Consider the following 21,652-nt stretch of genomic DNA (forward strand, 5'->3'; position numbering starts at 1 on the left):
AGCAAGCAGATGATAAACACAATTAAACAAACACATATTTTGATGGAAAGGAAAAGGAAAGAAATGGAGCAGGTGATATGGCAGAAAATAACTGGGTCATAGTGGTCAGGAATGGACTCTCGAGATGGGCACAGTTGAGCTGAGCCTTGACAACTGGGAAGAAGCCAGACAGGCAGAAAGCCTGGAAGGAAGTAGAGAATTCTAATGAGCGAGAAAACAAGCAGGAAGCTTGTGTGGCTGCAGCCGTCTTGGCACGTTTGGGAAAGACAAAGGGAGTCACTGTGGCTTAGCATAATGGGGAGAGAGAGGGCAGTGGAGAGGTCAGGTAGGTGGGCAGGCAGCAGCTTGTGTCCTGCCTTGCTGGCCAGGGTGCAGCCTTTGCACTTTCTCTGGGTGCAATGGGAAGGATTAGAAGTTTCAGGCGAGAGAATGGCTTAGAGAATGGCTTGGTCGTGTGTATGTTTCGTAAATGTCCTGACTGCTCTGCGTACAATGCCAAGTGGGAGAGTGACACACATAGAAAACCACTTTGGAGGTTCCTGTGGCCATGCCAGAAAGCAGTGACAGTGTGGACGTGGTGGTGGATAAGTTGATAAAGAGGGGGAAGTCAGTATTTTAGAGAAGAATGATCCGACGTGTTGCTGGAGTTTGCAGTGAGAGAATGAAAGGAATTAAGAATGATTTCCAGGAATTTGATGGGAGCACTTTGATGGGCCATGATGCTTTTTACCAGCATGGAAAGACTGGAGAAGAAGTTGGTGGGGGTGCGGAAGAAAGAGGGCCATCCTGGGGAGATGGCATTTAAGATTTAGAATCAGGAGTTTTTAAGTGGCTGTATGGTTGTGGGGCTCAGAGAAAAAATGAGAGTTGAGGATATAAACTTGGGAGAGATCAGCTTCTATTTGTTGTTAAAATCTTGAAACTGGATAAAATCACCAAAATAAGGAGATGGTAGAGCTGCCATGCAGGATCAAGGATTGGGAGCCCCTAGGCTTTGCAACAAAATTGAAGGGAGGAGGAACCAACAAAGCCGGGAAAGAATCAAGAGCCAATCAGATAGGGAGAAAAGCTGGAGGGCGTGGTTCAAAACGTAGGAGGGAAGAGACTATTCAAAGGATAGAGTGACCAACTTTGCTGCTGAATGCAGCCACACCCTAAGTTCTGGAGACCGAGAAAAGAGGACTGTCCATGCGATTGGGTAAGATGATGGCATGGTGATCCTGGCAATATGGATTTTAGAAGAGTAATTTCTGGGGAAAATCAAGTCAAAGTAATTGTGTTTGTTCAAGTATTCACACATATGCTAGCCAGAGCCTGGCTACATGCAGATGAGAAGGTTCTAGTAGAATCATCTGTGATGCAAGAGAGAAGAGATGAGAAGCAAAGAGTAGGTAGAGGGCTGGTCTTTGCAAGAAACAGGGGCATGCCTTTGATGTGACAGTACTTCTGTTTACTTCCTAAATTTTTCTTCTGTTAGGACCCTGCCCCTACCAAACGTTCCTGTAAATCACTCAACTGGGAAAACTGATTACATATTTTCGTGAATTTTCTAATGGGACGGTGAAGGGTATGAGTATGAGGAATTTAGCATCTGAAGAAGCGGATTTTCAAGATTTCTCTTTGAGCAAATTAGGTATTTTGAGATATAGGGGAAATTAGAGAGCAGTAGGGATGGATGCCAGATCTGAGGAGGAGAAATGTGTGATTCAATGCCAGATGTGTGAGGGTTGTTGAAAAACAGACCTCACCTGAAGATCTAGTTGGCTTTATTAAATGATTCATGAATTGGGCAACATCGCATCTATCATGTAGAGGGGAACCCACAAAAGCTGTACACAATGGAAGGATGTTATAGGAAGGGGGAAAGGGCAAAATTTTATTAGCAAAATAAAAGAGTCAGTGGCCTCGCATAATGGGGAGGGTCATTTTCCCATGGAGGAAGGGCAGGACACCTAATCACTAATCATGTAGATTATCTCATTTTTCGTTGTTGTTGTTGATGATGATGGCGGTGGTGGTGGTGGTAGGGCTATCGAGACGATCTTTTTGGTGCCTATCAGAAAATTCCTAACTGACCAGTTAAGACTGTATTTCTGGGTGAGGTTGAAACTGCAATTAGGTGTTAGATATTAAGCCCAGATATGGTGACTTGCTTGGCATAAGTGACCCCTTCTTGGGCCTATGGTGTTCCTTTTAACAGGACAATCAATGTCCGGTTTAATTTGAGGAGACCCAGCGTGGGTTACTTCTTACCCTAAAGACTTTTAGCTGTGTCATCTCTCTTGTTGGGGAAGTTTTGTTCTACAGATCTGAGCTGAACCAGAAGAAATCTGTTTTAAACTGGGCATAAAAGGTCTCACTTTGGAGAACCTTCCTTGCTATTTCTAGCTTCATCACAGATGATCCCAATATGGCATGGGTGATTCTGAAGAGAACTCGTGTGTTTCTACACCCAGTTTCCAACCTGAGAAACTTAACCAGACGCTGCTGCATTACAATTTCTTATTTTCACTCTTGACCTGATACAACGTTCCATGTGCAACTCCTTTGCAATTTCACTACAAACAAAATATTGTCATCTGTTCTCAGGAGTGGTTGATTGGGCAGGAAGGGGAGTGGGGAGTTCTTTTAGGACCTCAAATAAGTAAAGGCCTTAATTGGTGTAATTTACTAGATAAATATTATAAAGTTTACTGCAGGACACCTGTGTTTGCTTGTTTGTCCCAAGTGTTTTGCAAATCCTACCATATATATTGAGAAGGGATTTCCATGAGCTATATACATATAATTTCCTACAACTCCATTATCGGGGAACTTGGACTAGACATAGTCCACTTGTATTACAGAGGTAGAGACACTTTTATTACAAATGACTGTTCCAGAGCGTTCAGGGTGTTTCCTTATTTTATCTTTTAAAAAAATTCTTGTGTTTTTCAGGATCAGGACATCCTCTTTCTGTTTCTGGGGAAGTTTAGTGGAGTGTTTGAGTCTAACACCAGATGGATATATCACTCTTTGTCCTCAATAAACGTTAAGTGTAAAAGAAGGATCTGTTGCTGAATCTTGCATGTAATCCTAATGTTGCTAAATTCTTGAAACATGAAAATTATTTCAATAATTTATTTAAGTAGACAATTACCTTGTTTTGATGACAAAATCAGTTTATGAGATGGCATAGTGATTTAAAAAAAAAAGTCAGTTATGAACATGAGTACAAATTACCAAAATATTTTAATAAAGTGAACCTATCCTGCCAATTACATTACATTTTCTCCTTAATTGATTCTATTGACCAGAAAGATAAGTTCATATGGCAGTGGGACTATGGCATGTCAGAGGGTTGAAGGGGGTTACAAGGGACGAAGAAGGATACATTAGAGCATAAAAAGATGAGCAGCACATTTTGTAATCTCTCACACACATTTATTTGTATTTACATATTTTTTAAAGGGCAATAACTCATAAGTGTATTGCTTTGATTCCATTTATAGCTGGCATTTTTCCATTCCATATCAGTGGGGCAGAATAGAAGATCATTAGCCCAGAGCTAAAGGTGCATCCTGACCACTTCCCTGCCAGTCTCACCCCCACCCCCTCTGGGAGGCAGGATAACAAAAGGGGAAGAGCTCTTGGGACAAGAAATCAGATCCTAACTCTACCCCCTCTTTGGCGGTGTGTGACCTTGGGCAAATTAATTAATTAGTTAGCTTCTGTTTTCTTACCTGTAATCATTTTTGTAAATGATGATAAAGGAAGTAATATACACAGCACAGAGCTTGGTGCAACGGCAGGCAACCCATTGTACCTCTGAGCTTAGTACTGCCACCACCCCACTAGTTCAGTGTCTCTTCTAGTTCAGTATCTCTTCTACCTGGGGAAGATGAGGGGCCACTGAACACTCATGGGACATGTTCCTGAGGTACATGACTTCATAACTCTGAAGGTCACAGCTAATCAGCCTGAGATTTGAGCCCAAGCCTTTCTGACTCTCATGTCCTTGCTGGTATCACAAAGTCATCCTGGGTGCCCAGACTGAAGAGGGACCCGTGGCTCCTTACATCTATGCACTGCCCTCCAGGCTTAAAGTATCTCCTCATATTATCTTTCTTTGTCTTCTTTAGAGACTACCAGTACCTTGAGAGCAAGGAGTGTGTCTTTGATTTCTGCATCTCCAGAGCCTGGTGTGGTTCCTGGCCCATGACATGGTGGAACAAACACAGGTTCAATGAGTGATAGACTTTTATGTCTTGCTATTACAAGCCTGTGTCATGTCAGGACTGGGATAAGCTTAACACAGCTTGGAAAAAGCAGGTTCTTATTGGCTTTATTAGGGAACAGGTATTAATTACTTGGAGTGACCAAAACACAACCCCCCACAAAAGAAAACCCACTAAATAACGGATTTGGGCTGTCAACCTAATTCTTGTGCTTCTTCTTGGCTTCATTGCCTGTCAGTTAGGTGAAGTGTAGATCTATTATGCAGGTGTTGGCTGCATAATAATCCACATTAAAGAGTACACTTAGCATTATTGAACATCAACATGTATTATAACTGGTTTTCCTTTCTCTACTTGCTTCCTTTTTTCCTCTTCCCTCTGCAGACATTTGTTGATTAACTATTTTCTGCCAGAGTTTTATTGTTTGCTAGAGATTTTAAAAAGAATAAAGTAAAGAAAGCTATAATCCCATGTGAAGGTGGATACTTAAACAACTAAGTCTATTATAAATGGAAAGTGATATAGCAGAGGCAGGTACAGAGTGGTCTGCAAAAACGGAAGGAAGAGTGGATTAGTAAGGTAATGATTCCTAGCTGCTATAACAAACAACTTCCAAATCTTAGCGAGCTAAGATGGTACAAATTCATTTCTTGCTTATAGTGTCCCCTGCAGGTGACCATTTACAGGTGGTGATTCAGGGACCTGGACTCTTTCCATTGTATTTATAAGAGGAGTCCTTGCTTCCCTGCAGGTGAACAGGGGAGAGAAGGTAGAGAATCAGGGTTGACCTTTTGGGATCAGACCTGGAAATGGAGCTAGAACTATAACATGTCCCCGCTTAGATGCAACATAGCTGCAAAAAGGCATCCTTGTTGTGGGCTTAGGAGGTAAAAGATGACAGTTCAGTGGGCACAGACATTGTGTCTGCCCAGAAAATTGTTATTTCTGTTGAGAGGAAGAATGGAAGTCCGGGGATCCAAAAGGTCTCTGCAGAGGGGGCGGGCCCCATTTGCCTCACCTCTTGAAGAATGCCTAGGGTTTGGCTGTGCAGGAATGTTACAGGGCATTCCAGGCAGAGAGACGCATAAGAACTAAGCACACACCTGCAGATCTTTGTATCACAGTCAGGGGAGTGGAGCTGTCAGGTGCAGAAGCATTTCAGGCAGTATTCTGCTGTCACTGCGTCCTCTTGTCCTCTTGTCCTCTCCTCCTCGCTTTCCACTGTCCCACCTGCTAGTAGTGATTTCCCATTTCGGTTACATAGTGTCTAGACTCTTTTCCTATTAGGGCAGATTCTCTGGTTGTCTGCACTGTGGAGGGGCCACAGCCCATCTTCCTTACAGAAGTTCTCTTCACGCTTGTTTTCCCCCTTCTTGGCCCCCAGGGTGTGGACGCATGATGGAGGCTCAACCTAACAGAGGCCACACCCAAAACGTCAGCTAGCGATGCAAAGAAGGGGTAGCCGGTAGCCAGCAGTACTCTCAGGGTGAGCCCAGTAGTCTGTGTTTTACCAAACCTTGCAGGTGCTTCTGATGCATGCTTCAGTCTGGGAGCAGTGCTTTAACCTGTTTCTCCTTGCTGAGACCACCCTCAGTGGGAGATTTGTGATTCAGAGGGTCTGGGGTGGGGCCAGAGGATGTGCATTTCTGACAAGCAGGTAATGCTAATGCTGCCGGTCTAGGGACACACTGGGAGAGGCTCACCTCCGTGCTACTACATTACCTCGAAAATGCAATGAATAGGGCACCGGGGTGGCTCGGTTGGTTAAGCCATGCCCTCTGTTTGGGTCATGATACCAAAGTCCTGGGATCTAGTCCCATATCGGGCTTCCCCGGCTCTGCAGGGAGCCTGCTTCTCCCTCTCCTTCTGCCTCTCCCCCTGCTTGTGCTCTCTCTCTCTGTCAAATAAATACATATAATCTTTACTATATATATATATATATATATATATATATATATATATATATATATATCTTTACTATATATATACACACACACATGTGTATGTATGTGTATGTATATATATGTGTGTGTGTGTGTGTGTGTGTGTGTATCACAAATAGATCCCGAACACAGTTGGGGGCTTTGGGGTGCAACTCTTCTGCTCTATTTCCCCTTTGCCCTCTGAGCACACTCCTCTCACTTCTGCCCAGCCCTGCCCATCACATTGGCCCGCTTTGCTTGGGTCAGATATTTCAGAAATGCAACTTTCTTTTTTTTTTTTTTTTTCTGTACGGGTGCCAGTTCTGTCCTTAGAAATACCTTGCCAAATTAGATCACAAATAAGCCAAGAACACCCTTCAAAATGCAGATAATCAAAGCGTAGTATCAGAACCTGATCATTCCCCCACACATCCATGGTGATGGCCCAGGCCTGCTTTCTTTACAGCCTGGCAGACATTCTAATTCTGACTCACATTTTTCTAAAAGGGAAAAAATTACCTGTTAGACAGATGCTCCTTAAAGAAGATTCTTTCTTAGAGGAACTTTATAAAAGCCACTTTTGGGCATTATTTGTATGTGAAAATTGTGCTCTTCCTGCTCATAAACTTTTCTGAAACAGTTTTTTTCCCCTCCCTCTTTTTTTTTTTTTTTTTTTTGTGGGTGCTTAGAAAAGGGCTGGTAATTTTCAAACGTCATCTGTGACACTGATATGCTTTTGGTAGCAGATAAATGCCACTGGCTGGTGTGAAGACAATTTGCTTGGAAAATGTGAAGTGCTATATATCCAGAATTACTAGGCACAGAGTAAAACTCTCCATTTGTTTAAAAAAAAAAAAAAGAAAGAAAATGAAATCACCAGATACCGTCTTGTAGTAGTTCTGCGCTGTGCTTTATTAATTCTTCTGTTCACATTGCATGGGGCACAAGAGGCAGGGGTGGCTGGTCAAAGATGGGTTCTTAATGAACTGTGTGGGGAGGGGCTGTGTTGCAGGAGGGGACACTGCCTGCTCTCTGCTTCACATACAAGTCGTAGGGAACACACTAGGTTTTGAACGTGCAACCCCCATCCCAGCTTTCCTTCCACACAAGGAACCATGGTATCAGCATGTAATCTTAGTATTTTGTCCTTGACATAAAATTCTGCCCGCCGCTCTGATATCCGGTAGCTCACTGCTCACTAATTTGAAATAGGTCCCCGTGGATTGGCATCCCCTCCATCTGAATTGCAACATGCACTTCATCTCCTCCTGCTTAAAATGAGCATGAACATACTTACAGCGTTTAAGAGTTGGAGGCCGCTTCAGGGATAGGTATTTGTAGTTTCATGAATTATTTATTTAAGCAAATGTATACAGAGCATTTATGTGTTGGAGTATATGCCTGATCACACTCGAAGGGGTGTCGTGGAAATGTATCATGCCACAGCATCACCATTTTGACATATGTAGTGTGTAGAGTCAGAACGCCGCTCCTGGGATAGAACCGGATTAGTTCAGTTTGGAGTCATTTGGCTCTCATGATGCAAGACTAAGTAAATGCGTTTTATCATCTCCCCTGTTGTGTAGGATAAAGCCCAGCCTGGATCTATTTGGGCTTCATGCCTGGAGTTTTGAACTAAGCACAGTCCCATTGGTGTGTTGTAGGATTTCATTGTTTTTGTTTTTATTTTGTTTTTCCCTTTCACCAAGCACAGATTTAGAAAAACAGCAGTTTTTTCCCTTCTGATTTAAAGTATAAACTTTAAAGGTTTCTACCATTTTCTTTATAGGGAGATTCACAAAATAGTGTGACTCAAATCAATTTTTTTTTTTTTTTAAGATTTATTTATTTGACAGAGAGAAATCACAAGTAGATAGAGAGGCAGCCAGAGAGAGAGAGAGAGAGGGAAGCAGGCTCCCTGCTGAGCAGAGAGCCCGATGCGGGACTCGATCCCAGGACCCTGAGATCATGACCTGAGCCGAAGGCAGCGGCTTAATCCACTGAGCCACCCAGGTGCCCCTCAAATCAAATTTTTAAATATTTGGGTAAGATAGAGGCTCTGCTTCCCCTGTTTCCTCAGCATCTCCTGTCACTCATAGACACACACAGGCACGTGCAACCAGAGGTCTGCCATACACTCAGGACACATTCAGGTGTTTAATTCAGAGCAGTGCAGAAAGTGAGGGGCCTGAATGCCCTCTCCTATGTGGGAAATCCAACCTCAAGTTTGCTTCAAACACTTAACTGTCGGGTGTAGAAACAGTTCTTAGGGACAACTTCTTGACCCCCTGGACATTCTCACCTTTTTTCTGGTCCTTTGGAGGTTAAAGATGGAAGTGAGGGAACCTAGAATGAGCCCCTAAAATATATGCAGGCTGGCACTCCTCTCTGCCAAGAATTAAGAGGGACACTAGCGAGAGTAAAAGCTTAACCAGATATTCAAGTTTGTACCTAAATACCCAATATTTCCAAAATCATTTCAGGAATTAACTCCAGAGTCAACCATCAGCCAGCTGGTGTGTGTCAAAAAGAAAGGGCAAATTACATAGATTCCTTGGTTAATTGCCCCTGTGAGGTGCACTGAATTGTACAGTGACCTCCTGCACCTTTACTGGTGCCCTCTAAAAGTCCCGCATGGAAGGGTAAATATAATTGCTCACTAAGATGCGTCCATCCTGAAATCTCCGGGAGACAGAAATATTAAAATGAATAGACGGCGCCTGGCAGATCGCTTCCTGCCAGTGATAAGCAATCTTGCCTATTAAGTGTCTCCCAGTGCAGGCAGATACTTACATTCCATGCACGGTCACAGGCGCGGCGTGGGATGATTGATTGAATATATCTATACTTTGTATACAGCTAATGAACTGGGGATGGTTGCTTAAAAGGAAGACTGATAGAACCCAGAAGTCTATAGCCAGATTCTGGCCAGAAGGAGGATGAGAAAGCAGTCCAGGGAATCAGAGTAAAGGGGGAGATAAATCAGGTAGATAGACATTATAAACAGGCCTGGGAAGCTGGGGCTTGCAGGCAGTGTGAGAGACTCTTGGGAAACGGGGAGAAATGAGGAAATGGAGCGCTGATGAATGCATCACTGCCTTCCATCCTTAGCATGCTTGGGTTGAGCAGCCATATGTGCTTTTTAAAAAAGAATCTTCTTTCTAAATTCTAGAAACATTTGTCTGGAAATACGGTAAAAATTGGACCAATGCACTTCTTTTAGATGGGAGAAAGCACCTAGGTAAAACAAATTGCTTCATAAGTTAAACAGTCAGATTTCCTGATTTTTATTGATCTTTAAAAGGAAAGTTTAAAGTGTATTATTGTTGTCTGAAAAACAAAACAGAAAAACAAAAACAAAAAAAGGAAGAGAAAGGCCCATGCTCATTGTGAACACCTCAATAGTTCAGTGTTTTTGGAAATGCAAAGGGAAAGTTTCTTTGGAGGGCTTTTTCATTCCTCCTCCAGAGGAGTCCCTAAGTTTGTATGTATTTTTATATTCCTATCAACGTGTGCATTAGGAATTGTACACAAATAACATACATTATGAGTATTGATTCTTTTATTTACAAACAGTATATTGGCAGTATGCAGCCTTGTTGGTATCAATAAATTAATCTTGCTTCTTTTAAGATGCCAGGATGCATTTCTCTAGTTCCTTTTGTTAATCCTAAAGATAAACGGTTATTTTACCAGCAAATAAGGGCTCATTTGGGAATGACAGAGAATTGCAATTTGGAACATGCCAAATATGACAAAACCATGGGCAAGTCCCACAAACAAAGGAGAGAAATGCTGTTTTATGGAGGAGAAGGAGAAAGTTGGGAGGGGTTGTTCTGAACAAAGTCCCTCAGAGAAAATCAAAAGTTCAGGGTGATGATAGTTTCTCATTGCCTGAGTTGCCGGGGTAGTCAATTTTTTATAGCAGATGCAATATACATCTTTCCCTGTTGGGGCCCATAATTGATGATTCTTTCCTGTTGAGATTCTTTTGGGGTCTGTTGTAATTGACACTTTTGTTGTAGTCTGTAATTGATAATTTTTCTATAATTAATATTTGAGTGATAAGGCTTCCCCTTCTGTGCTCCCCCTTCTAGCTTCTGACTCCATTTAGCCTTTATTAATTTTCACATTACAAATTCACCTGCAAGATATTCTAGTTCTTCAGCTCTATCAACCAAGGCCATCAGGAACATCTTGGTGGATGTGTGTGTCTCTGTAATGCAATCTCCTAGATGCGGAATTGCTAGAACCCATTGTACACAAATTAAGTCTGAGGAATATTGCAGAGCTGCCTAACAAAAAGGTTATTGCAATGTGCTTTCCCACCAACTATATGTGTAGAAGTTTCTAGAAAAGCTGGCCGGTAGTGGGTGTTTTCACACTCTTGATATTGCCAGACTGGTAGGTGAGAAATGTTTAATTTATATTTCTTTAATTATGGAGTTGAATGTCTTTTCATATATTTACTGGGCATTTTTATTTCTTTTTCTTCATATTGCTTGTTTATATTATTTGCCTGCTTTTTCTTTTCTTTTTTTTTTTTTTTTACCTTTTTCTTTTTGATCTGTTGAAACACATTAAAGTACTTTGACCATTGCCATGTGTTTTATAAATTGCTTTCCAGTTGGTCATTCACAATCTTATTTTGTTTATCAACTCTAGTTTTACATAAAATTGCCTTTATGTCCTATGAGTTCATGGTGAAAAAGATCCTACCCCTCCCCATCCTAAGATTTTGAAGAATATGAATTATTTTCCTAATGGTTTGCATACTTTAAATTTTATATTTAAATCATTGATACATCTGAACTGTATTTTATGTTAGGCAGGCAAACCAGTATTTTTCTTCTGTATAAACAGGTTTATAGTCCAAACATCTTCTGTTAACTGAACTATCTACCCTCATCTTTACTTGGAACATATACTGGACTTTTTTATTCCATTGATTTGTCAGGCTAACACTAAGTCAAATCCTTTTTTTTTTTTGTTTGTTTGTTTTTTTGTTTATTTTGAGAGAGAGAGCAGGAGAAAGAGAGGGAGCATAAGCAGTGGGGAGGGACTGAGGGAGAGGGAGAAACAGACTCTCCACTGAAAAGGGAGCCCAATGGAGGGCTTGATCCCAGCACCCTGGGATCATGACCTGAGTGAAGGCAACTATTTAACTAACTGAGTCACCCAGGCACTCCAACACAGTCAATTTTGTGCTGTTTCTAAGCATTATTGTTTTGTTAACTCTTTCAATACTTGTCAGGGAGCATTCCCCACATTAAGTATCCTTCTCCTATTTTCCCTAATTGCCACCTGAGGGATAAGACAGGAGGAAAAGATGGGAGACTTCAATGTGTGGGTATCTCTTGGTGTGCAGTTCTCCAACGGAAACAGTGAACATTCACCAGGTGAGCCCCAAAGGGCTTTCTTCAACTCCCTTGGTAATAGGGTCACCCTTTTTTTTTTTTAAAGATTTTATTTATTTATTTGACAGAGAGCGATCACAAGCTGGCAGAGAGGCAGGCAGAGAGAGAGGCGGAAGCAGGGTCCCTGCTGAGCAGAGAGCCCGATGTGGGGCTCGATCCCAAGACCCTGGGGTCATGACCTGAGCCGAAGGTAGCCGCTTAATCCACTGAGTCACCCAGGCGCCCCTAGGGTCCCCTCTTGGCCAGAAAGCTGTCACAGCTCAAAGGCAGTGCTATATTGTGTAGCTTCTCTTCTGGTTGTGGACTCTACGTGCAGCTAGTCAGAGCATGGCTTCTTGTTTTTTTTTTTTTTTAAAGACAATGTTTTTTTGTGTTTTTTTTTTTGTGTGTTTTTTGTGTTTTGTGTTTTTCTGTGTGTGTGTGTGTGTGTGTGTGTGTGTGTGTGTGTTTAAAGACAATGTTCCCTGTTTGACTTCTTCCCTACATGACACTGACAAACTGGCTTGAGTTTCATACCTGATTTTATTGCTCATCCTCACTTTTTGCATTACGGATAAGATAGCTGCAGGGTCCTGTTGCGGAACTCTCTTTGACTGCGGAGCCAGTTCCTTTTGCATTCCTGTCAGCCTGCCATTTCCTCAGGAGTGTGTCCGTGTTCTCTGAACCCTGGCATCAGACAGAGTTCCTGGCACATACCGGCACTCCAGAAGTGGTTGATGAGGAAGAAAGGACCAAAGGGAGGGAGGGAGAGAGGAGCGGAGTGATGCACATATGCACCAACCATTTGAATGTATAGAACATCTGTCAGACACAAGGGCCCTGAGGTCTGTCCTTAATTCTGATCTCGTGATCTTGTTTGAGTGTTTTAGCACTCTAGGGTCTTGTTTCCTCACACACTGATACCACTCAGTTATCCATATGGGGAGTAGCTAATACACCAGTTAATAACATCGACTTTGGCATTAGTCAGTGCGAATGTAAGTAATGGCCCTACCACCTACTGGTTTTTGATTGGTTTAATTTACTTTTGTAAGCCTCAGTTTTTCCTCCTTAGATTAGCAGTGAGGTTGAAATGAGATAATGCACTGAAAACACTTGACACAGAGCCTGATATATAGGGTGTAAGCACCCGATAAGTGTTAGCTCCTGCTAATAAAATTTGTTATTTTTATTATTATTACTGCTACCTTATTATTATTCAGTGGTAAGATGATAAGTGCAAGTGTATCTTTGGCCATAAGGCCATAGGTGCTACACTAGGCAAGATAATACAATAAAAAAAAAAAAAATTAAGGCCAATAATGGTTTATCCAAAGATGTATTTCTGGGGAACTAACAAAACATAGCCACTTAGTTTTACAAAAACATTGCTGTCCCTATGATGATGGATTGTTGTTAACACGGAGTTAGTATAAAGCAAAAAGCTGACTTGTTTTGCATCTAGAAAGAATGATTGAAGGAATTTAGTGCTGCCTACTCAACTATTCAGTCTCAGGTTCTTTGCACTTGCTCTTCACTGTGCCTGGAAAGATCTTCCCCTCCATATCTCAGTGGCTTCTTTTCAGGGAGGCCTTTGCTCACCACCAGTGTCACACAGCACCACAACACCAACCCCAAGCAATCCCTCAGTCCTCACTACCACTGGACATGTGCATGTATTTTTATCTTTTTAGTTTTATTTTATTATGGGAAGAACATTTAACATGAGCTTAACCCTCCTAGTGTGGTTAAGTGTGCAATACAGTGTTGTCAATTACAGGGGCATTGTGGTGCAGGGAATCTCTAGAACTCATTCCTTTTTTGTCATTGAGGCCTAATGCCTGCTGATTAGCAGCTTCACATTTCTTCTTCCCCAGCCTCTGTCAATCTCCATTCTATTGTCTGTCTGATTCTATGAGTTTAACTGCTTTAGATAAGTTATATAAGTATTATCATGCAGTATTTGTCCCTCTCGCTTATTTCACGTAGCGTAGTGTCCTCTAGGTTCATCTGTTTTTTTCACAGATGGCAAGATTTCCTTTCTTTTTTAAGGTTGCATACTATTCTGTCATATGTATACACCACATTTTCTTCATTCTTCCATTGTCAGGCATTTTGGTTTTCTCTACATCATGGCTATCAGGAAGAGTGCTATGATAAACATGTGAGTCCCAGTATACCTTAGATACTTATTGTTTACCTGTGTATTGCCTCTTTTTCCCCATTAGAAACAAAGTGGCATGAGAGCTTGGTTTTGTTTTGTTCACTGCTGTATCCTTAGAGTCTAGAATAGGGCACTGTCCTCAACTAAGATCCCAGAGCCTGTTTTCTTTCTCCTTAATTACATCCGAAGATGGAAAAACCTTCTCAGTCCAAGTTCTAGGCCATGTATGAAAAAACTGACAGCACGGCTAGATAAGTGATCAGCTTTGGTGCCCTAGGAAATTCAGGGTCTTGTGCTTGGGCTCCTTGAGTACTGGTCCCAGACCCAGAACTGTGACCCATATTCCTATGATCTCTGAGGTCCATCCTTTTGGGCCATGAACAACGTCCTGTATTAGGCCCAAGTCACTTGCAAATCTGGTTTCAGCTGAAGATCCAGACCCACTGAGGATTAACACCATCCGCCTTACAGATCATTTGCAAAATGTTCCATGTCTTGCACCCCTGCCTTCTCTATTCTTCAATCATGTTGACTCTTATAGCTACTCATAATTCTTTCTTCCAGAACTTTCTAAACTTGCAATTCTTTGCTGTTTGTAATCATTTTGCTTCAGTTTTCCCCATGAATAAGTAAACCCCACAAAGGATGGTACCCTGTTTGTTTTATGAACTTCCCTGTCCTGACCACCAGGCAGAGCTCTTTGCTGTAGTCAGAGGATATGTACTGAGCACTGCACACTGTATTCCAAAGGTGGTATGAATGGGCTTCCCCGTCCCCCCCGCCCCTTTCCAAACCTGCCTGCAGCACTATATTCCTAGATTGCTCTAGAGGCCTCCTGCTTGTTTGGTCTTTTCCCCTCTAGATTTTTTACCCCGCAGTGTACCTCATATAGTAGGGATCTCAGAAGGCTGCTTTTGAAAATGTGGCCCAGAGCACTTTCTTTTCTCCACACCATATAAATCTTTGCTTACTGGACAGCTTCCAGAATTCCTCATCTGGTTTTCTGGGCATCAGACACCCTAGTTTTACTTTTCCTTTCTATCTTATCTCTCCTGTTCCCCGGGGCTTGCTTCCACGAAACCAGACAACTCGCCTTCACTAGATATGCCCGCATTTTTCTCATATGTTTTGTTCATGCCGTACTCTGTGTCAGAAGAACCCCCTCATTGTCCCTCTACCTCAGCCTGTTCTTTGATTCTGTAGGTCCTAAGTTTAACAAGGAGTCTGGACAAATCCTAAATCTGCTTGGACAGTAGATAACACTTTCCTGAGCTTGAGCAATAATCTTATCAAGTGGTGGAAACAGTGGCACTTAACCTTATCAGTATGTTATGAGGGTTCAATTAGATACTGAATACAGAGTAAACACAGAGTAAGAACTTATTCCATAAATAAAGTAGTTATTTCTCTTCAAAGCCCAACTCAAAAATATCCCCCTCTGCCAACTCCTTTCTGACTTTCCCAGACATGGTCTCTTTTCTTCCATACCATCCTCTTGGAGGTTGTGGTAGAGTTGGTCGTGTATCAGAGTGCTTCATACACATGTTCTGCCTTCCCCCTGTTCATCAAAGATGAGAAGTGCCTTGAAGTTAGGAACCATGTCTTGCGTTCTCTGCAGTGCTCTGAACATCATAGTTGCTCCAGAATTGTTTTTCTTTGTTGCAGTTCAGAGTACTACTTTCTATCAGAATATCCTATAGATTAGGTAAGGATAGCTTATTTTTCACTTTGCTAATGGCCCAGCAGGAAGACCCTGATTTTGAGTTCTTAATATGGTACCAGGAAAATCACTGGTGTTGAAAGAAACTAGATCAGAGGGTGAATAAAAAGGCATTTGATGAGGCTCTTAGTGTAACAGAATGTCTCACTCATCTTTTTTCCTTAGTCTTTGAAATAGACAATGGCCTGAAGCCTTCTCGGCAGATGGACCATGTTTGTGCCTTAGCCACTTAACAGCCATTAGCCTAATTCCATGCACTGCAGCCAAATTAAATAATAAGTAAGAGCCTATGAAAAGCTGGTTTGGAGACAGCGTTACTGTCTCGCTTGATGGCCTTCTTGGAAGCCCATGTTCTGTTTCCATACTGTCAGCCTGGTCCTGGAACTAAGGAGCCTTCCATACAGATGCAAAGATGGAGACATGCAGGAGAGTTGTCTGTATCTGGGCGGGGGGTGGGGGTGGGCGATGTCCTGATTATAAAATCAGGCTTGCACCCACAGTTCCTACCTTCCATGCTACCTATCAAGAAGACAACCACAATGATGTGATTTCTGCTTTCATTGGTCAAAAGTTGTGTTAGTGGATAATATATGACCTGAAGAAGTTCACAGTAAGGAAGCAACATCTCTGTCCTACTTTAAAGAAGCCAATAAATCCTCCTTTATTACCCTGGTTTTCTTGCATCTGTCTCATTGCTTATAGGTCCCTCCTCCCGGAATACCTCCCTGCCAACTCCCAAATCCTAGACATCCTTCAAGGAAGGATCTAAATGTCTCGGTGCCCAGGCAACTGTCACTCAACATGAAGTGATTCTCAACTTCATCCCTACTGTGAATGACCATGTCCTCCTCCAAACAGCCTTCACCCTGAATCTGAACATAATATTTAATGGTACTTATTTATTTATTTACTTATTTATATTTTAAAGATTTTATTTATTTATTTGACAGGCAGAGATCACAAGTAGGCAGAGAGGCAGGCAGAGAGAGAGGGGGAGGAAGCAGGCTTCCTGTGGAGCAGAGAGCCTGATGTGGGGCTTGATCCCAGGACCCTGAGATCATGACCCAAGCAAAAGGCAGAGGCTTTAACTCACTGAGCCACCCAGTGCCCCTAATGGTATTTATTACTTTCATCTTGGTACATTCAGTTCCTGAAGGGTAGGGACTCTGTGTGTGTGTGTGTGTGTGTGCATGTGTGTGTGTACATCTGTGTGTATGTGCATGTGTGTGTGTATACATCTGTATGTGTCTGTGTTTCTCTGTGTGTGTATACATCTGTGTGTGTCTCTGTGTGTGTGTGTGTGTATACATTCACATGCAGTCAATAATACTTGAATCAATACCTGCAAACTACTATTCATTTTAACTTTAACCTGTTTTTCTCTCAGCTCCTCCATAATGAACCCATATTCTTTCTGCATGTGGGCAAACAGGATTTTGTATTTGTAAAATATCTCTTATCAAGTGTCAGAGCTCATTACCTGGTTATCAAGAGGTTAGATTCAGCCATCTTCTAGGAGTATGACTATACTACCTACCTTAAATTTTGGAAGAAAATAAAAGCAGAAAACTCAAGTTTCATTTAAAAAAAAAACCTCATTACTCTAATGCAAGATCCTTATTGCAAGTAATACTTCATGAATAAGTACACAGGGTTCTCAGGTATGGTCACTCTGACTGGTGGCCAGGACTTCACTTGTATACTATCTTCCTACCTTTGCTAAAAACACTCCCCTAGAGTACAGAGAAGAAAGACAAATTAAATTAGAGGATTTTTTTTTCCCTCTGTAATTCTACTAATGAGATGCTATGTAAATTTAAGATCCCTGACCCTTTAAGTAACAGAAACCCACTTATTTGTTTGGGCTGGTTTTGTAGATTAAGCACAATTAGAAGAGAGGTTTTGGACAGAAACCATAAAGTTCATCTTCCTCTAGCTCCTGGCAAAGAAGACCATGGGGTAGAGAAGTCAGATACTGGTTAGTTTTCAGGCATCATGAAGAGATTGGATGATCTGTTGTCCTGGCAACACTTTTGATGTTGCAGTAAGCACGGGAAATGAAGTGCTAAGTTATCCAAAAATAGAAGCATAATATATCCCCCCCACTGATATTTTTATAAGGTATTTTCAAAACATATCTTGGGACTAACAGTTGAAATTCATTTTCCTGGTTACAGGGTAAGGTGTGTATGGTATCAAAGGCACTTAGAAGGGCAGAAGTCAAGTTAGTAGGACATCCGTGAGCCTGTGAGCACACGTCCACATTGTGTGTGTGTGTGTGTGTGCATCGATGGGTGTGTGCATTTGTACAGAGTATAGACAACAAGCCTTTCACAGACATTAAACTACGTAGATGGTAAATGAAATAAAGGGATTATAGTACTGAAATTATGCTCAATTCTTTGGGCAAGTAGACAATTCCTACCAGCTAATCCAAAGGAAGGAGTTTTTTGTAAGTGATTTCACTGGGTTCGTCACATTATGTGGTGGTTTTTCTATGGTCTTACTAGCCTGGCACCATTAGAGGGTGAGTGCTAGATAAACTACAGAACAGCCTTAGGTACCCAGACTTCTGTAGAGCTTCAGTTCCCTTTCTAATGACAAGGGAAGAGGAGGAAAGAATAGGAAAAAAAGAAAATTGATGGTAGACTAAAAAATGTTTAATAAACCAAGAGAAGAAAAGATAAAGAGATCAGAGGTCAAAAAGAAGAGAAGGAAAAATAAATGATGTGCCATAAGGAGAATACAGACCTTAAAAATGAGTCTGGTTAACCAAGCCACTCTTCAAAGATGCTAAAGGCCATCCTATTTCTTGCTCACCTCACCAGCTACTATCTTTGGAACTATCCGTCCATCTGTAAGGTTGGAGAGGTGAGTTCCTTTTGTTTAATGATCTGTAATTACATAAGTCCGACCAGAGGAATGAAGAAGCATCTTCTGACACTGTTTCCCAGGCTGAGATGCTGACAGAGCTGTGATTTAGGATAGGACCTCCTTTTCCCTAAAGTCGTCAACCGCCTGTAGGATGCTTCCTGCCACTGAAGGGTGTCTGCATATCAGGTTAGTTTGGGGAAGGATACTTAGGCCCTGTGAGTAACACAGGGGGCCTCTCTCACCACACCAGGCCCAGTCAGGGAGTCTCACAGACCTATGGGAGAGCCAGGAGGGGCAAGACTAGCCTGCAGCCCTCTGGTCCAGGCCTCAGGAAGCCTAAGTACTGCTGTTATGGCTCAACAGCACCCAGGTTATGCGCCATGGCTGCACCTGGATATGTGCAGAAGCTCCTTCTCTCTACAGAGAGAAGATAGTCCACTTAGATACTTCATTGGGTCCACATTCAGCCACATTCAGCCAACACATTGACTTAGGGCTCCCAATGCTATGGCAGGATTGTATAGATTCTTCCTTCCCATCAGCACCTCCTGGGAGCCTTCGTGCCTGGTTGGTAATTTCTCCCCATCGTGCTTGGCACAAACTGTGTGCTCAATTAACTTTTGCAGAACACATTTTTTTTCTTTTTCTTTTCAGAAGCAAAATCACTTATGTTTATGGTGGAGAGTTTTAGGAAACATTGATAAGAAAACACACACACACAATGAAAACCATCTGTAATTCACCATCCACAGTTCACCACTGTTAACATAGTCATATATATGCTTTCAGTTTTTATTTTATATGGCTATAGATCTAATTACATTTTTGATGTACAAAAATAAACTTCTATATTACACAAGATGTTGTTACATATATAGAAAGTATCTTTCTGTGTCCTTAAATATTTTATAGATTATATTTCATGGCCACCAAATATTCTATTTTTATAGATGGAGCATCTTTATTTAACTAATAACTAATAACCCTTTCTGGTTGGACCCTTAGTCTATTTCCATTTGTCATGCTGTTGTAAATAACATTCAAATGAATATCTTTGTTGTTAAGTCTTTATTCAAAACCATGATTATTTCCTTAGGATAAGTGATTCCAAGTGGAATTGTAGCAGAGGATATGCAAGTGGCCAATGCTTGTTGATAACTAATATCAAGCTGCCCTCTAGATAGCAGGGCTACTAGGGTGGGGTCATTTCTTGGGTCCCACCCCCTCCATTCCTCATTAATCCTGACTGTGTAGGTTTGCTAGTTTGCTAGGAGGGTACCTTGCTTTGAGTACAGTGAGTTTGAACTTCTTCCTCACATGCTGATTGACTCTGATATCCGCCCCCTGCCTCATTACCTATACACATGGATCCTGACTGGGCCCCAGAAAGTGACAGTATGGCAACTCTTAGGCTTTCTCTTTTTTTGGAGAAGCATTAGGTAGAAAATATACCTCATCAAATGTGTTAAAAATAATTTTAAAATGTAAGGGGAAAATGTAGATGATCAGAGAGGCTGATTATAAACTGAGGGCAATTATAATAGTTTTTAAGAACGGCAAACACTCCAAAGATAATGATAAAAGAACAAAATGTCTTAGGAAATGCACTCATTGGGTGAGAATTCTGTACTGAGTGTGTTCCTTCAAGAAAAGCGAAAAGAAACACTGGCTCCCTCCCTGAACCCAGTGTTCTCCTATGACTTAAGGACAGAGTGATTTTGCACTTCTGTCCGCACCAGGGACACATCTTACCCTAGCTCACCGATACCAAAATATTCTTCTCCTAAATATAAAGTCCATGTGTTAGCTTTTAAAAATAACAGCAGAAAATGACCAGAGGGACACTCAGTGACGTTTAAGAATCCTGGGGCAAGGCAGCCTGTTCTTAAGATAGCTCCGTCCTTGTCTTGCTGAATTATTTACAAAACCTGTGGGGGCAGAGCCTGAGTGAAGGCACTTCCTTTCTGAACATGCTCAAGAACTCCCAGGGCCTGGTGGGGAAGCCAGTGTCTCTAGGATGTCTGATACCTGGAGTCAGGGAGTCTGCCATTGATTTTCTTTAGAACAAACCTTTCTGCAAATGCCACAGACCTACATTAGCCGGCACTATAGAGACCTGGTCAGAGGTAGGCAAGGAGAATAGGGAATTCCTTGTGCTGATTTCATCTCTTCTGGACAGCTGCTTCCCTTAATTCCTATAACAGTGGCAGAGAGAAGATGAGTACCCCCACATCTAAGTCAGAATTAGTGACCTTGAGCATTTGAAAGTCCTAGTTATTAAAGACGCAATTAGAGCTGTCCACACTAAAAAGTCATTTGGGAGTTGAGGGGTATGGAAAAATGACGAGCATGATGTTTGGATTGATTTATTCTCAACAAAGGTGACTTTAGCAGGATGTCCCAGACAGTTTATGGTACTTTGTCATGTACTTTGGGTCTCTGGTCAGGTTTTTCAGTGAAGTTAAGCAGGGAGGCTCTTAGGAAGGAGGAAACGTTGAGAAGACTCCAGCCTTTGGGGTTCCTGCTGAACATAAATTCATCTTAATATCAGTCTCCAGGTGGGTTGGGCCAAGGTGTAGAGGAATGCTCCCCCCAGGACCTTCCTGCCAGCCCCAGGATGATGCTCTCCCATTCACATTTACTAGCTTCCTTATCATCCCCTTAAAACTGGCATTTCTGTTTTGGCTGGCTATCCTGCCAGTCACTGACAGGCTCCGGGAACCCGCTTTGCTCCAGGGTCAGCCTCTTGTCTGTGTGGAGCAGTATCTACCTGAAACAGTGCTAGAAAACCCAAAGTCATGGAAGAGAAAGTGAACAGTTCAGGGTTTGGAATAGGAGGAGATTGTGAATTCAAATCTGTGCTACTCACTCACTCTGGGTCATGAATCAGATTCCTGAACTGTCCAAAGTGGCAGGTGAATATACTTTTTTTATTCCTCAGGCATCTATCCTTTGCTGTCTGCTTTGTCTCTTGTCAGTTATCTCATTTAATCCCGCTAATTTTATCTGAAGCAGGCGATCACCTCTGATTTACATATTCTACCATAACTGGGTTTTGAAGTCATAGAAGTGACTGAAGTCATAGAAGCTACTAGGTGGTTATGCCAGGATTGAAACACCAGTTTTTATTTCAGTGCAAATCTTGTTTTCTTTCCAAGAGATCACAGTTGCCTTACTTCACAGGACTGTTTTGAGGATCAGGTGATTATAACACATATGAAAGATAAAACAGTCTTACCATTGTTTGGTTAGTGTTCTATTGCTTCTCTTCTGTAGTCACTGATCTGTTATGAAAAGGCAAGTTTCCAAAGGCCCTGGCTTTGAAGGGAAATAAGACTACTGGAGAAATATGGGGCTTG

The 21,652-nt window shown here is 41.9% G+C and overlaps 1 protein-coding gene across 11 annotated transcripts in view; it reads left to right on the forward strand.

The window, feature by feature from the left end:
- Window positions 1–21,652, forward strand: part of NTM (neurotrimin) — a 943,341-nt gene that overhangs the window by 571,386 nt on the left and 350,303 nt on the right. The window lies entirely within an intron of this gene.

This window comes from Mustela nivalis, assembly GCF_964662115.1.
Source record: "Mustela nivalis genome assembly, chromosome: 9".
Taxonomy (NCBI): Eukaryota; Metazoa; Chordata; class Mammalia; order Carnivora; family Mustelidae; genus Mustela; species Mustela nivalis.